At 35.0% G+C, this 5,348-nt stretch overlaps 1 long non-coding RNA gene across 1 annotated transcript; it reads right to left on the bottom strand.

The window, feature by feature from the left end:
- Positions 1 to 3,313: 3,313 nt before the first annotated feature.
- LOC110866819 lies at positions 3,314 to 4,969 on the bottom strand. Its single transcript, XR_004862488.1, has 3 exons — positions 4,632 to 4,969; positions 3,440 to 3,791; positions 3,314 to 3,356 (listed from the first exon to the last, which is right to left on the bottom strand). It is a non-coding gene; the product is annotated as an uncharacterized LOC110866819 (long non-coding RNA).
- Positions 4,970 to 5,348: the final 379 nt, after the last annotated feature.

The raw sequence follows: 5,348 nt of genomic DNA, 5'->3' as shown, positions 1-5,348 counted from the left end.
ACTTATTGTACCATAAGCATTAAAAAAAATTCAAAAAAAAATGTCGTGAGTGTAGTTTTGAGCACCACAAGTTTGTTTTTACGGGTACAGTAAAATTTTACGGTACCCGTAAAAACAAACTTGTGGTGCTCAAAACTACACTCACGACATTTTTTTTTTTGATTTTTTTTTTTACAAATGTGTTTATAATACACGCATCTACGTTTATGAAAAAAAAAAATTTGGTCCAACTCGCCCCGGATCAAAAAGTTCTCATGGTTCTTACAACTAGAGGTGGTTTTCATTTTAGCGGTCCCCATAGATAGATATAGATGTAAGAGTTAATTACATAGTTAGTCATGCTTTACACAAAATAACAATCAAAGGTACTAATAGTTTAAAATCACATCCTGAGGTATTTTAACATGTGAGGTTATTCCCTGTTAACTATTAGTACCTTAGATTGTTAGTTTGTATACACCACAAGGACTAACTATGTAATTAATACACTCACATAATGTTAAAAAATAGAAAGTTAGTACCCAAGAATGTAATTTTAAACTATTAGTACCTTACTTTATGTAAACCACATCTATACTATATAATAAAAGAAACCAATGAAAGGACACATGTCATTCATTAAAGCCATCTATTTTTTATTGATAATTAATATTAATTAAAAGATAATTATAAAATAAATTTAATATAAATTTAAACAATTCGTATAGGAGATTAAGAGATAATCTAATATTTTAAAATATTTATCAGATTTCAAAATTATTTATCCTGAAATTAACAAAAGATGTACGCTAAATATAAATTAATATAATGTAAATTATTTATTTATTTTATTAAACTAAAGTAGTTAAGAGTAGAACCTATTTCAAAAATGTTTATAAGGGGTAAACAAAAATATTAATCAATGTTTATCGGTTCTGTACCTTTATTTTCGTGTTCAACTCTAAACTCAAATACGATAATTACTATGTTTACGTGACATTTATAAGAACCATCACCGCAATCACCCCATCCATCGTATATCGAGTATATCCGTTAGTTTTTTTAAGATTTAAGTTTTTATTAGATTCATTCAACCCGTGTAATAAACGAGGTTTTTTTAAAGATATAACATTTTTATTTTTTACTATACAAAATTATATTTATGCAACCCGTGTAATACACAGGGTTTTTTAAAATATAACTTTTTTTTTATTATGTAATATATAAAATTAGATTTATTCAATCCATAAAATACATAGGGTTTATAAAGATATAACTTTTTATTGTTTGGTATATAAAATTACATGTGCTCAACCCGTATAACACATGAGTTTCTTAAAAAATGTAACTTTTTTCATTATTTAATATATAAAATTTAAATTTACTCAACCCGGACAATATATGATGTTCTTAAAAATACAACATCTTTTATTATTTAATATATAAAATTACATTTATTCAATCTATGTAATAAACGAGATTTTTAAATATATCTTGTTTTATTATTTGATATATACATTTATTCAACCCGTGTAATAAACGAGATTTTTAGATATATATATATATATATATATATATATATATATATATATATATATATTATTTGATATATAAAATTACATTTATTCAACCCGTGTAATACACGGGGTTCTAACCTAGTTAACTATATAATTAACTCTATATATAAAGTAGGTAACCTTCACAATAACTTTTGACCTGTTTCATTTATATGATGAGATTTTAAGAAACTGATAGAGAAATTATTCGGCGACAAAAGTTAACTTTATTGTTGTTATAAAAGCCATTTGGTTACATTCAATCAATCAAAAATGCCAAGACGGATATGCAAACACCATATGATGATGCCACTCAAAGGTCTACCCGGAGATTGCAGCAAAATAAGATGACAAAAAATCGCAGGCCCGATTACATAATCATCATCAAATGGCACCAGTTTGACGCCACAAGAACCGGTTAGCCAATGGCTATACAGTCCATGTATAGAACCTTGTCGAACGTCAGCTAAAGACAACATCCATATATTATAAAAACAGAAATACAAGCTATATGACTCTAGAGTTGCAATGTCTTCTTTACCTTGTATGTTTTTACACAAAAAGAATAAGAAGATGTTATACCGATGGACCTCATACAAAACACTTCCTCCAAAAATGAGACACAAGAACAATCTAACTACCACAATACCTCCTGACACAAGTTGTAGAATGTCAAACCAAGCGACCCCTTCCCATGTTTTATCATTTCCTCCTGGTCTGTCTTTTAACTTCTATTAGACTTGTCCCCTCCACCGCTACCTAACGAGAACCTTCCTCCCGCACTAAACTGTGTTGCCGGAAAAGGACTCTGAGACGGTGCTTGCGTTTGGTTTATCTGCGCACCGAACAAGAAACCAGGTGGCTGAACCGTTGTCGGCGTGACGGAACCAAACATGAAACCCGGTGGTGTGCCGCTGGAAGCTTGACCGAAAGCAGGCGCTGGACTTGGTGTTTGGTTGGAGTCATCGGCCATACTGTCTTCCATGCTCATTTGATCAGTGTTACTAGGGGGCGAAGTTCCGAAAACAGGAGTCGAGTTTCCGAAAACTGGAGCAGGAGAAGACAGTTTTGAAGAAAATGAGAACAAGGATGATCCTGCGTTAGATGATCCAAACATGAAAAGCGAACTGCTGGCAGAAGGCATAGACATAGTAGACGCCCCAAAGAAAAACGGTGTAGAACCAAAGACGTTACTGGCAGAACTACCAGATTTGGTCTCTGACGAAGCAACAGTAGAGGAGTTAACTCCAAAACTCAGTGTTGAACCGAAACCAGAGCCACCAGATTTGGTCTCCGATGAGGCGACAGTAGAGCTAAGTCCAAAACTCTGGAGCCAGAACTGAACATGGTGGTGGAACTACTGGTCGAGCCGCCAGATGAGGTGGCGACAGAAGTAAGACCAAAACTAGGAGCTGAAGAACTAAAAAGAGACCCCGCTGAAGCGGATGATGGTGTCTCGCTAGTCCCTGAGCCAAACTTGAATGGGACCGCCTGTGTAACGGCAGTAAATGCAGCCTGATGGAGAACTGAATCCAAATATGCTACCACCGTTGCTCAATGTAGTTGATGAAGCAGTTGCAGACCCAAAACTAAATGCGGATGCAGACACAGATGTCGCAAAAGTACTGCTAACAGCTGTAGTAGTGGTGGTAGAAGAAAGAACAGTGGATGAGCTACTACTGGAAACATTGTTTGTGTTGGTTCCGAAAGATTGAAAAGAAAACGAAGAAGCAAAAATTGATGGACTTGAAGAAGTCCCGTTAATAATAGCAACAAATTTTCCGGCTTCTGACTGTTTTATTCATGGTTGAATTAATAAAGCTGCATAGCACCAGAAAGAAACAAGCGTAAGATTCACCATATAAGCAACAAATAACTTCATTTACAACAAAAAACTTATTTACCTGGTTGCGCCAAGTGGTTTCGCGTCAGGACTAACATTTGCTTTAACCTTTCCAAAAGTTGGGAAAACTGTAGGTTTATTCGGAGGAGTAACTTTAACTGTATCAACTACGAAGGTTGGTTGAGAAAGCACTGTTGACTGAGTACTGCTCGACGAAGTCAAAGCAGGTACGTAAAAACCGATCTTCTGGTTATTAACAACAGAACTACCAGGAGATATGGCACCTTTTTTGGACTCAGGTAGTGCAAAACGCCGTTGTTTGCTAACACAGATGCCCCCAGCTTCTTATTTACACCGACTGAGATATTTGCATGCCCGTTAGAATGGTTGTCATCATCTAGATCCAGAGTATCCTTCACAAGACCAAAAAAAAATCTAACTTGTAAGTTATAGAAAGAAACATCAACTATAATCGAAACTAGCAATTACTCAAACCTGCGCGTGTTGCGGCGCAAGTAATCACAACATCGAGTGAATTATTCCAAGCATTATGTGATGCATTAACCATATGAAATTTTCTAAGTTGAAGAGGTGTAAAAATGAAGTAATAGTGCAATAAGTAAAAACACAAAGTTTAAAACTTGACGGGGTGGTGGCGGTAAATATGGAGTAATAGTGCAAAAAGTAAAAATGAAAAGTTTAATAAAACTTGAGGGGGTAACAGTGCAAGGAGTAAAAAAACGCAAGGTTTAAAACTTGAGGGTGGTGGCGATAAAAACGGAGTAATAGTGCAAAGGGGGTAAAAGCATAAAGTTTAAAACTTGAGGGGGGTAATAGTGAAAGGGGTAAAAACGCAAAGTTTAAAACTTGAGGGGGTGGTGGTGATATAAATGGAGTAACAGTGCAAGGGCTAAAAACGGTGAACGCAAAGTTTAAAACCTGTGGGGTGGTGGCGAAATTCAAACTTGAGGGTTAACAAGGCAAACTTCAAAAGTTGAGGGGTGTAAAATGAAGTAATAGTAGATAAATTAAGAATGCAAATTTAAAAGTTTTAGGAAGTGTAAAATGGAGTTGTATCTAGGGAATAAAATTGTAATTTTTAAAAGTTGAACAGTGTAAATACAAAGTAATAATACACGGGTTAAAAGTGAAAGATTTCAAAAAAGAGGGTGTTGGTGGTAAGTACCACCGACATTATGTTTTAAGATATATAAGAATAAGAATCATATAGAAGGATCACAAGTTCAACCTACCTCATGAGCACTCATTGAAAAAGCTCGTTTCGTTGCAGACCCAGCTTTTGTTTCAACTGGCACTTTAACATTTCCATCAACGGAAACAATATTTTTTGAACCATTTTCTTCAACAGTGTCTTTGCTTTGGCTCACGAGCATCCGAAAACAACACGCGATGTTTACCTTTACCCTCTGATTTCTGCTTATCTTGAGAGCTTGATAAACCTATTAGCGAGTCTACGTTCTCAGTAGTTCCAGTCCCAGCTAGCTTGGATCCTGAAGGTTGTTCCTTCGGACTCATTCTTTTGAGTTGTTCGAATATTTTTAACGCCATTTTACTAGACTCTGTAGGAACCGAACCGTGACTTTGGTTACGCTCAATTTCGGATCTGTAAGTGGTGTACTATATCTATCAGTAATAGAAAACATATCATAGCAATGTTTGACAAGTGGCCGAAGAAAAAACGAACCTAGTAAAAGTCTTTTGTTTAAGCATATTCTCGAGATCTGATATCATTCCCACCTTCACTACTCCAGTGAGATTCTTTGATGCAGACTGTCAAAATTAAGTGAATCATGTTTGTTTGTGATGATGCAAAATTTTTAATTAAAAAAGGGTAATACAAACAAACAGTAATAAACTTACATTTGGAACTGCTTCCTTCCTGAGACACGTACATTCCTTGGTTCTTCAACAGTCCCTAGTAAAGAAGCTTTAGTGAGGAATGTAACATA

Source organism: Helianthus annuus, chromosome 7 (assembly GCF_002127325.2).
Source record: "Helianthus annuus cultivar XRQ/B chromosome 7, HanXRQr2.0-SUNRISE, whole genome shotgun sequence".
Taxonomy (NCBI): domain Eukaryota; kingdom Viridiplantae; phylum Streptophyta; class Magnoliopsida; order Asterales; family Asteraceae; genus Helianthus; species Helianthus annuus.
Note: the sequence above shows the minus strand (reverse complement) of the source record. Positions and strands in the feature narration are given on the sequence as shown.